The following is a 12,275-nucleotide window of genomic DNA, read 5'->3' as shown; positions in this document are numbered from 1 at the left end:
ACAAGGTGGCAAACAGACCAACATTTTGCTCACAGAGGTCACAGAAAATCTATGTTCCCCTGATCCTTGGGAACCAAAATGACTGTTCCATTTTTTCCTCTAACTTTTTATTTTCCAATACAGAAGAACAGAAAGACTAGTAGGATGTTTATAAACTCTTCACCTACATTCATCAATATTGGTGTATTTATTTACTATATCTTTCTGTATCATACATTCCCACCATATCCAACCTATTTGAAAGTCAGTTGTAGACATTAGTTATAACATCTACATATACTGGTATCTAAAAACTTCAACATATATCTTCTAAGAGTGGTAATTTCCTACCTTGAAAGAAATTGAACATTGATATAGTGTATTCACTTTTCCCAATTATCTACATAACAATGCTCTCTAGACTCTTCTCCTTTTTAAAAATTGAAATAAAGTCAAGGATTAGTCATTGTATTTGGGTGTCCTGCCTCTTAAATCTCTTTTACTCTATAACAGTACCCTAATCCCCACTTTTGTCCTTTCCTCATCCTGATGTTTGTGAAGACTGCAGATCAGTCATTTTGGAGAATGACCCACAATTTGGATTTATCTGATTATTTCCTCAGATTCTATTTCTTTTTTTTAATTATTGTGGTAAAATATCTGTATCACAAAATTCACATTTTAACCACATTTAAGTATATAATTCAGTGGTATTAAGTACATTAATAATGTACAATCATCATTACTACCACTATTTCTAGAATGTTTTTGTTATCCCAAACAGAAATTCCACATCCATTAAAGAATAACTCCCCATTTCGACCTCACCCCAGCTCCTGCAGTAGAACCATCATTCTACTTTCTGTCTATGACTTTGCCTATTGTAGGCACCTCATAAAAGAGGAATTTGATGTTTTGTGTCTGGCTTATTTCAGTTAGTATAATGTATTCAAATTTCATCCATGTTGCAGCATGTATCAGAATTTCTCTCCTTTTTAAGGCTGAATAACTTTTCTTGTATGTATATTCAACATTTTGCTTATCCATTTATCTGTTGATGGACACTTAAGTTGTCTTTAACTTTTGACTATTGTGAATACTGTTGCTATGAACATTGGGGTACAAGTATTTATTTAAGTCTCTGCTTTCAGATCTTTTAGATATATACACAGGAGTAGAATTACTGAATCGCATGAGATGTTTAACTTTTTGAGGAACTGCCATACTCTTTTTCTACAGCAGCTACATTCATTTTATATTCTCACCAGCTTCTAATTATTTTTTTAATTTAATGCACACATTTATTATATTGAGAAGAATTTATAATTTATTTATTTATTTATATGTATCCAAATACTTCCTCCCCGCCCCCCCCAAAAAAATAGTCAAAGAAATAATTATTTGTGCCGGGACCGGTTTGGCTCAGTGGATAGAGCGTCGGCCTGCAGACTGAAAGGTCCCGGGTTCGATTCCGGTCAAGGGCATGTACCTTGGTTACGGGCACATCCCCAGTTGGGGGTGTGCAGGAGGCAGCTGGTCGATGTTTCTCTCTCATTGATGTTTCTAACTCTCTGGGTAAAATCAATAAAATATATTTTTTTTAAAAAAAGAAAGAATTGTTTGTAAATTCCATGAGAATAATTGGTTAGAAAAAAAACTTTTAACTCTAGATAGAAAAGTTTTCTTTAGAAAACACCAGATCTCTCAGGAGTGCCTGAATGTTGAGCAGAGAATCTTTTGTTGAGTTATAGCTGTTCCACTTGTTGAAATTTCAGGGGAAGAGACCAAGGGGATCTCTGATGAGGTCACCTAACTCTTACAGCTTCCAATTCATATTTTTTTCAAATCCTCACCTGAGAGAGACAGAAAGAGAGAGGGGGGGAGAGAGAGAGGACATCAATTGGTTGCATCCCAACCAGTAATCAAGCCTGAAACCTTTTGGTGTGCAGTACGATGCTCCAATCAACAGAGCCACCCAGCAAAGGCCCAGCTTCTAAGGAGGTTTCCAATTTCTCTACATCCTTGCCAACACTCTTCTTTCTTTTTTTTACAATAGTCATCCTAATGGGCAAGAAGTGGTATGTCATTGTAGTTTTTATTTGCATTTCCTTAATGACTAATAATGTTGAGTATCTTTTAATGTGCTATTGAGAATATCTTTTTTGGAGAAATGTCTTTTCAAGTTGTTTATTCATTTTTGAATTGGGCTTTTGTTTTTTTGTTTTTAAGTTCTAGGAGTTTTTTTATGTTCTGGATATTAAACCCTTATCAGATATATGATTTGCATATATTTTCTTGCATTCTGTGGCTTGTCTTTTCACTCTATTAAAATGTCCTTTGATAATGTAAAAAAAATAAAATAAAATAAATAAAATAAAATGTCCTTTGATGCACAAAAGTTTTTAATTTTGAAGTCCAAAATGGTAGCTTACAGTATAGTTGGGGAGGCTATATCTCTATATATACAATATCTATCTCTTTCTATCTGTCTATCTATGATTTAATAATTACTTGGAGATGGGAAAGGGAAAAATTGAAATAGTTAGTTTAAAAAAATTCCAAAGGTAGGGCGTTTTGGGGATTGTTACAGAGGTAGAGTGAATTTAGGTTCCAGGTTTAGGATGAAGAATACTGATATTAAAATGCAAAGGCAGGAATGAGTAAGCTATCTGGGGACAGTGAGAGGACCAGCCTGACTAAATGAGAGTGTATGTGAGGGAGAGCACTGGTGAATATGTGGGGAGGGGCTAAATTATGTAGGCTTTTTAAATAACTAGGCAAAGGAATGTGCACTTGATTTAGTAGATAGTAGGACAGCCTTTAAAGTGTTTAAATGACATGGTTAATTTTTTTCTAGCAGAGGAGTAGAGAACTGGTGTAGGTAGGATGGTCTAGGAGAGGATGTGGGAACAATTATTAGAGCAGGGAAATTGATTCCGTTTTCATAGGACTTCCCTGGGTGGGTGGGGGGAAGCAGTAGATCTTTGCCCTGTGTCCCATACAAGACTGAGGTATTTCCCAAAACTTCTTATTGAAATTCACTGTTAGAAAGTGCTCTGAAATAAATGAGACCTATGAGGATATGAAAAGGGATCAACTAGAAATAAAGAATACATTGTCTGAAATAAAAAAAATATTATACAGAGTCCTAAAAACAGAATGGAAGATCACAAGAATCAAGTCAAAGATTTGGAACACAAAGAGCCAGAGGACACTCCTCCGCAGAAGCAAGAAGACAAGAGAATCCAGAAAGTTGAAGATAGTGTAAGAAACCTCTGGGACAGCATCAAGCGAACCAACATCAGAATTATGGGGGTCTCAGAAGATGACAGAGAACAAGATATCGAAAACATACTGAAAGAAATAGTGACAGAAAACTTCCCCCACCTGGTGAAAGAAATAGACTTACAAGTCCAGGAAGCACACAGAACCCCAAGCAAAAGGAACCCAAAGAGGACCACACCAAGACACATCATAATTAAAATTCCAAGAGCATAAGACAAAAATAGAATACTAAAAGCAGCAAGAGAAAAGCAGTTAGTTACCTATAAAGGAGCACCCATACGATTGTCAGCTGATTTCTCAACAGAAACCATGCAGGCCAGAAGGGACTGGCAAGAAATATTCAAGGTGATGAATAAGAAGAATCTACAGCCAAAAATACTCTACTACCCAGCAAAGCTATAACTCAGAACTGAAGACCAGATAAAGAACTTCACAAATAAAAAAATAAAAAAATAAAAAACTGAAGGAATTCATCACTGCAAAACCAGAATTATATGAATTGATGAAGGGGGTTCTTCAGGAAAAGGAAGAAAATAAAGATAAAAATTATGAACAACAAATATGTAACTATCAACAAGTGAATCTAAAAACCAACAGAATTAAAAAACCTGATGAACAATATTAACTGTTGAATATAATAGAATCAGAGGTATGGAAGGGGAGTGGACTGACGATTCTCTGGGAAAAGAGGAGTGGGGGTGTGCAGGAAGAGACTGAACATAAACTGTGCACCTATGGATGAGGACAATGGGGGGGGGGCAGAGGGTGGGGTGGGAACCTGGTGGAGGGGGGAAAAATGAGGAACTTTTATAATAATATGAACAATAAAGATTTATTTAAAAAAAGAAAAAAAAAGAAAGTGCTCTGGACTTAATACTCTATGTGATTTTGCCCCAAACTCAACCGGACCCCCTAATCTTTTGTGTAAATGGCATAAAATTCCCACTTTTGGCTCTGCTTTGGTTTGGCACTCTATCTAGATTGCCTCACTGTGGTGCCATGTTTGCAAAACATCCAAGCTAGAGATAAGGCTATAATTTTAGTTTCCTTGTTTTTGCAGAAGGTCAACCTCTTCTAAAGCTATTAGTGGAATTGTCGACTTTTTTTTTTTTTCTTTAAAGGTACATGAACAATGGGAGGCATTGCATTTGACCTTTAGGATCTTCTCCCTACTTCTCCCTGTCCTCCACTAGATGCTAAGTACTTTCTCTTCATTCATTGCTTTCCCACAACAGCTGGAAATTACCTTTGATGCACACAAGTGGTTCAGGATGCTCAGTTCCAGACAGATATGCCGAATCTTGCTAGCTGACATTTGGAAGGGCAAAGAGTGTCCTGTGTGCTGGGATCAGGGGAGATGCAAGGACACCCGTGAGCATTCCAGAGCACAGTGTTGGACAATGGCATTGAGGAGCCTTTGGAGTGATTTCCCCGTGGTCAGAAGCTGCCAGCATTTTTACCCTCCCTTCCTGGCCTCACACTCCCAACACTGGAATTTCTTCATATGACTACCATGTTTGGTTTTCAACCAAGACAAACAAAGAAAAGGGATTTGTTTTTTTGTCTGCTTTTGCTGAATGGAATCTCTTGGTTCTACTTACTGGTCATGCCTTAGGCTCTGTGGGGCTGGTTAGGACATTAAGCTCTGAGCACATAGGACTCCTAGCTTTACTGAATCCTTTTCCATACCCTGAGTAGAAACTTCATCCTTCCCCTTACCCCCAAAGCCCTTCAATCTACAGCCAATTCCCAGCTAATATTCTACCCACAAATTGTTATTTCAGTTAAACTTTCCCAAACTGGAGCATTCTTACCAAATATTTTGGGCTTCCTCACAACCTAGTTATCTTCTTATCTGCATGCTTTTCTGGTATAATTTTAAAGTAGTGAAAAATCTCCCCTTGTTTTAAAGGGTGCACAGTGAGCTCAGCTCCCTAAGGGATGATGCAGAAATCTGCATACCTAATTCCAGCAACCCCAGAGTTTCAGGTAAAATTTCTGAGAAACCTTTGTGTTTTGGTTGAGGTGTGTGTGTGTGTGTGTGTGTGTGTATGTGTGTTTTCACCATTTCCTCCCTTAACTGAAAATCATGAAGAACAAGAAAAGGGATTGTGAATCATAATCATTAAAAATAACATCCACACACAAACACAAGGAGAGGCTTTGCACTTCCCATCTCTGACCCGGGGCTCAGGAGGCAGAGGCGACTCCAGGTGAGTAAATTCACAGATGCCTGTGCCCATCCGGAACAGTCCCTGAGGGTCATTAGAAACTGTCAAGTGGGGGCGAGGGGGCCGGTCTTCCGTTTTGGTTTTCTTTCAGAACTTTTGTCCAGGAAGCATCCTGTTCTGTTATATGCATACCCACCGCTGTCTTCAAATTGCTAGGTGGAGAACAATACTCAAGTGCCTGGCATTGGGTTAGAAATAGAAATAGCCCTGGTCCTAAAAAATAAAAAATAAATAAAAAATAGTCCTGGTCCTAAGCTATTACAGGGACAGTTGCTGAGTCCTCCCCCACAAGACCTTCTGTGTTTTGCCTCTCCTTCTCCACCCCACTCAGAGCCTCAGAGCTTAACCCCTTCCTCACTCGACAGTTGAAGGCATTTTTAACTGTTTTCAAATACACCCGTGATCCTTGCACATATGTATTAAGCAGCTCTTTACCCTCCAGAACCCCAGACATAAAGCTGAGCATCTTCCTCCTCCCTCACACACTTGGAGCCTCTCAGAGGGAGCTTGAGCCTAGTCTTCAAGAGAGGGACTCAATGGGGTGGAGGCTGTGCTCCTTGGGGATTTTCATTTTGCAGGCTCTATTGAGAAGCAGTTTTCCTGCTTCTAGAAAACAGCGATCCACTATAGCTATAATCATGACTAGAAAATCACTTTCTCTCAAAAACTCTATTTCCAGGTTTTTGCTATGTGTTTTTTTTTTTTAAATGGCCTTGCAGGTAGGTGGTCCCCAGTGCATCCTGTCTCCTAAGGAAGAAGCCTGGGGCTGTTTAGTAAAATGTCACTCTGCTCTCTTAGAGTTACCTGAGTTATCTTGGAGGAACTGAGGTAGGGCCTTAGGGACTGCAGGGACTGAAGATTCTTGTTTTCATCACCTCACCAGTTGGTGAAGTCTTGTGTAGGTTCATTGCATAGACAGACCTAGAAGACAGGATTCCTGGATTGTGTGCCCACTTTTCCCTTAATGAGACCTATGCTACTTCCATCCAGAGAGCATCACACAATGGCCAATGGAGCCAGGCTACCTAGGTTCAAATCCCACATTGTGTGACCTGCTTGCTCATTACATAAACTTGGGCAAGTTTTTGAATAATGGTACCTACCTTAAAGGATTATTGTGAGGATTAAATAAGTTAATACATGCAAGGTGTGTATTAGGATAGGGACTGGCATATATTATAACAATATTGTGATTATGTTTTTTATTTCCTTGTCTGTAAAATGAGGAAATGCTATTATGAATGTTATGCTGGGTCATTCTGCACTACGACAGAAAAAGTACCCATTGTGGACTGAACTCTTACTGTACGTGACGTTATGAGGAGAGGAAAAGAAAGACATGGCTCTTACCCACTGGGAGGGGAAGGGAGACTGTGCAGAGAGATTCTCAGAGAACGTGCAAAAAGGAAAAGAATTCCACACAGTGCTTTCCCTTATGTGACTGTCATGACACAGAGTTGTCAGAGGCTTGGGGACCTATGGTCACTTCTCCACCTAGAACAGCATATCAGCGCAGCCTGACGATAAAAGAAAGCTGTGGAGGGACCATGCAGGCCTCTGACATGCTCGGCCTTGATCTTTGGATGGCAGCTCCCTGCCTTAGTGATTGGCCTGTCCCTGTGGCCAATCCTCACACCCAAGGCCTCCTATTTGGCACAAGGTGTGGAAGGACTTGACCTGGCCAACTGGGATTTTGGCAGGGGTCTCTTGAGCACCTGATGGGCTCCAGAAATCTGCCCCAGGGGATTCTGGCTCCACCTCCAGGCCTGGCCCACACTCAGAGCCCATGCGCTGGGCACAGTGGTACCATCTTTAGTGTGCCTGTGGCATGCTGTGGCTGTGCCCAGCAAGTTGCCTCCACTTCTCTTGATCCCCCAGCCCATTCTAGGCTTTTATGATCAGAGTCCTTCTTGCTTTATCTTATGCATCCAAACCCTACCCTATCTATCACGTCCACTTAATCTTACTTTCTCTGTGCGACAGCAGCACGGTCATGGGTAAACCTGAGGGGACAAGGTGAAGGATTAGAAAAGACAAACAAGAGGATAAAGCTGGGACTAGGGGGGACTCTGCCCTCTGATTAGAGAGACAGTGCCACAGCCTGCAAGCTGAGTCTTTATTTTATAGCCAGATTCCACTGGACAAAGTAAGGGCATGGTCAAGACATTTACAATGTTCTCATGAATTTTGAATCTACTCAATTACATGCACCAGATCAAGCTTTGTTTACTTGCTGCACCTTCCGCAGTTCATATCACTTAACCACGTGGGACCACTGGTTTGGATCACAAGGTCAAGCTTACAATTATAGCTCATTAGTCTGAGACTTGAACCTGTCCAAACACTATAGCCATTCTCCACACTTCTCCATGAAGCATTCCCTGATTGTCCAGCTTACACCACCAGCCTCACTGTCTTAAGTTTCCTAATTACTTATTCCATTTATTTGAAAATAAGAAATGTGCTTAATTATAGGTCCCAAAAATATTCAAGTACCTGTTTGGTTGCAAGTCATGGGGGTGTGGGCAATGGGGACAGATCATCAGTCAAGAAACTTAAACTCTAAGGGGGTGGCCTGAAAATTTCCCTGTTGTCATATGTTCCTTTTCAGGTCTGATGTTAATATTTAACTAAATAATGATGATGATGATGATGATGATAAGTAAACAAATCCTTGCTATGTGTCAGTACTGTACTAAAAACTTACCTAAGTTATCTGATGCCTTAATAGTAGTATTCTTATAAGGTAAAGTTGTTATTAATCCTACTTTACAGTTAAAGCAACCAAGATGCAGAAAGGTTCAATATTGTCCAATGTCAGCATTTGAGTCAGGCAATCTGACCCCATTGTTCATATCTTAATCATGTGCCATATTTTTCCTGAGTTTCACCTTTACTGTTTCAGTAGAGTGAAACTCTTTGAAGGCAGGCATCTGTCTCATCCTTCCCCACAACCCCTGCAGCCTTTAATACATCCTCGCCTTGCAGGAAGGAGGCAGTCATAGGTAGTAAGTGCTCAATCAGTATTCAGGGATGCCATAGTTAACAGGCTCTGCAGCAGAAAGGAGAAGGGATTGTCCAAGGTTTCTTAGTTCCGGGGTAACAGAATTGGGAAAAGAGACCAGAGTCCAGGGCCCAAAAACTGCTGTGTACTACCTCTTACTCTCACTGCCTTCTTGCTAATCTAGTTCTTCATCCGTTACCACGGAGCATCCTGCTGTCATTAGGAAGGCCTCTTCAAACCATGGACATTAAGAACAGGCCCTTGCCCTAGTGGATAGAGAGTTGACCTGCAGTGTTCAATTCTAGTCAAGGGCACGTACCTTGGTTGCAGGCTCTTCCCCAGTCTAGAGGTCAGGGCTCATGCAGGAGACAACCAATCAATGTGTTTCTCTCACATTAATGTTTCTCTCTGTCTTTCTCTCTCTCTTCCACTCTCCCTAAAAATCAACGGAAAAATATCCTCGGGTGAGGATTAACAACAACCAACAACAACAAAATAGGTCCAGAAGTATTAGTGACTTCAGATTAATTCTTACCAGGACCAGGGAGTCCCAAACATTACCTAGAACTGAGAATGTTCTGTCTTGAGGACAAACTCATCCTGTCTTCAAATCTACCAGCCTCCAACTTCCCTGCGGTGGGCATTTTCTCTGTTTTCCACGTCCGGCACGGAAAGCGACAGGTTCCTGAGGGGAGGAGCTAGGGATTAAGAAATTAGAGAAAGAAAGAGACAAGAGTCAGAAATAGATTCATAAAGCTGGGCGCTAGGTGGGCGCCATCGCTCTGATGGAGAAACAGTCACACTCACCACAGACAACACAGCACATTTATTGGCTTCCAAAGAGGAGTTTAAGGTCAAGAGGAGTTTCCGGTGTGCCCAGATCCTATTCAGCAAGACCTGGGTAAGCTCCTCATTTTTTGGTACAAGATTTAGCATATCAAGACCTGAGTAAGTCAAGGTCTTATTTGTTCCTCATTCCAAGCACATGGATAAAGATAAGAAATCAGTACTGATAACAGGATTCTGCCAGTGCCCTCGGGCTCAGCTGATAAGATTTAAAAGAATGTCCCTGTGCCTTCCCAGGCGGCTCTCTACGCTTCCCTCAGAATCTCTCTCAATATTTGTCAAGTTAGTGATTGTGGGTATGGTTTTTTTTTTGTTTTGTTTTTTTTACTTTTCTTTATTTCAATTTTTTAATTAGCATTCATATTCAATATTATTTTTGTATTATTCAGGTATATAGCATAGTAGTTAGATAATCATATACTTTACAATGTGAGCCCCAATATTTTCAGTACCCACCTGGCACCATTCATAATTATTAGAATATTTTGACTATATTCCTTATGCTGTATTTTACATCCCTGTGACTATTTTATAACTACCAATATGCACTTCTTAATCTCTTCACCTTTTTACCCAGTCCCCCAATTTGCCTCTGACAAATATTGGTCTGTTCTTTTTGTCTATGAATCTGCTTCAACTTTGTTTTGTTTTGTTAATCCTCACCCAAGGATATTTTTTCCATTGATTTTTAGAGAGAGTGGAAGGGAGAGGGAGAGACAGAGAGAAATATCAGTATGAGAGGGACACATCAATTGGTTTCCTCCTGAATGCAGCCCAACCAGGGCTGGGGAACCTGCAACCAAGGTATGTTCCCTTGACTGGAATCAAACCTGGGACCTTCAGTCCACAGGCCAATGCTCTAGCCACTGAGACAAATAGACTAGGGCAATCTGCTTCAATTTTGTTTGTTTAATTTTTTTTTAGAGTCCACATATAAGTGAAACTACCAGTATATGATATTTTATTGTGGTTTATTTCTGCATCTTATTTCCTCCGCTATACAGCAAGTTATTGAAAGCAGAATTCAAATTGTATTTAATCTTATAGTTTTCTATATCCTAGTACATTTTTATGCTCCCATATGTTCCCCAAATCTTAGTACTCTAATTAGGTGCTCCAAAAATATTTCTTGGATAAGGTAATTTTAAAAATCAGACAATAAGTTAGTAACCAATGTAACCCCAATAAATTTAATTTAAATAAATAAATAAAAATAAAATAATGACATTAAAATCACCAAAAAATAAATAAAAGAATAATTAGATGGAAAAATTTGAGTATGTATGACCTCCTCTTCAATTCTCCTTTGAACTGTTCATACTCTTACATAACCTGTAAAGATATCTAGACAACTATAATTTTAGGGTCCTAGAAAGCCAACCTAGAATTGAGGTAAAATTATAGAGAACAATGAATCATTTGCATAGTACATTGTAGAGGAAAAGGATGAAACATAGAGTTCAGGATGGGGGTAGAGGAAAGGCTGTAATAGCAATGAATTTCATTCTTTGAAATATTGCCCAACATCCTGGTATTTAGGGAATTTACCTCCGTTGTCTGATACACTGTGGCCTCCCTAGCCAACTCTGGCAGCCTGGGCTCTCACTGTAGAGCTGTTGGTTTTTCCCTGAGTCCCTCCAGACCTATAATACTACCCTCTCATTCATCTCAGGGCCCATGTTGGGTGCAAACTAAGTGTAGGGAAAGGTGCTCTTGGGACAACTGAGCTTGGACTCAAATTGATAAATAACCACTGAGCTTTTAGATTCAGAACTATGCCTTGTGTGCATGGGAAATATCTCCCTCTCTCCCCCGCCCCCCCCCCCTCCTAATTTGGGTTCATTCATTCAGAGACACAGCATTGAGCAGGCTGAGCGGGCTGACTCAGCAAGCAGATGAGCCCTAGGAAAAGGTGTCATACCATAGGATCTGAAGGTAAAAGGAGAGCTGCCCCAGTGGCTAGGTGGGAGGATGGGTAGAGCTGGGAGATTCTTCCCAGAGATGAGAGCAGTTTTGCAGTTGAAGGACTACAGGTCTTCAGGCCCACAGTTCTTAGGATGGAAACTTATAAAAATAGCACTGTCAGGAGGGACTCTTCACTCTCCAGCGGACTCTGTTCCTAAGCCTCTCTCTTGGTTCCTTTCACCTCACACCAGCTACCCAAAGAACCTAGCCTTGAGGCAGTCCCCCTTAGAGTATGCAGCCTTTTCCGTCCAGTCTCCCAAAGTCTAAGAAGCCTATAATAGCAGTTGGATAAGGGGACACCAAAGGTCTCATTAAAAGTCGTGTGGGAATTTTAGAGCTTACATCTATGGAAAACCAAGAGAAGATAAATTTAAACTTATTGAAAGCAACCAACACAAAAGCAGGATTTCTTAACCTGGGGCCCATAAATCACTAGGGAGGTCTTTGGCAGATTCAGGAGTGGACAAACCACTGAAATTGTGTGTAAAATTATATATAATATGTATGTGTAGGTGTGGCTGCATTTCTTCTGGAACAGGGTTCATAATCTTAATCAGTTTCTTTAAAAAAAAAAAAAAAAAATATATATATATATATATATATATATATATATATATATATATATATATAGTTTTTATTGATTTTAGCGTGAGAGAGGAAGGGAGAGGGAAAGAGATAGAAACCTCCATGAAAAAGAAACATCAACATGGATTGGCTGCTTCTTGCACACCCCCTACTGGGAATCAAGCATGCAACCCGGGCATGTGCCCTGGCCAGGAATTGGACTGGCAACCTCTTGCTGCATGGGTCAATGTTCAACCACTGAGCCATACCAGCTGGGCTATCAGATTCTTCATTGGATTCTACCAGAGTTCCTCAAAAGTTAAACAAAACAAAGAAATTTTCTAGAGGATAAAGGTAGGAACAGGGTGTCAGGGGAATTTAGAGGACATTCCAGCTCCTCC

At 40.2% G+C, this 12,275-nt stretch overlaps 1 protein-coding gene and 1 long non-coding RNA gene across 4 annotated transcripts in view; one reads left to right on the top strand and one right to left on the bottom strand.

The window, feature by feature from the left end:
* The window catches only part of NINJ2 (ninjurin 2), an 88,137-nt gene that overhangs the window by 23,090 nt on the left and 52,772 nt on the right, over positions 1 to 12,275 (top strand). The window lies entirely within an intron of this gene.
* Positions 4,379 to 7,733, bottom strand: LOC118729263. Of its 3 annotated transcripts, none has more exons than XR_004991171.2 (3): positions 7,463 to 7,733; positions 6,300 to 6,416; positions 4,379 to 5,519 (listed from the first exon to the last, which is right to left on the bottom strand). It is a non-coding gene; the product is annotated as an uncharacterized LOC118729263 (long non-coding RNA). The 3 variants fall into 3 exon arrangements; XR_004991172.2 differs by having other exon boundaries at positions 4,379 to 4,606; positions 7,463 to 7,714; XR_006742904.1 differs by lacking the exon at positions 7,463 to 7,733 and adding an exon at positions 6,846 to 7,033 and having other exon boundaries at positions 4,379 to 4,606.

This window comes from Pipistrellus kuhlii, unplaced genomic scaffold (genome assembly GCF_014108245.1).
Source record: "Pipistrellus kuhlii isolate mPipKuh1 unplaced genomic scaffold, mPipKuh1.p scaffold_m20_p_3, whole genome shotgun sequence".
Lineage (NCBI taxonomy): Eukaryota > Metazoa > Chordata > Mammalia > Chiroptera > Vespertilionidae > Pipistrellus > Pipistrellus kuhlii.
This window is presented reverse-complemented; position numbering and strand designations above follow the sequence as displayed.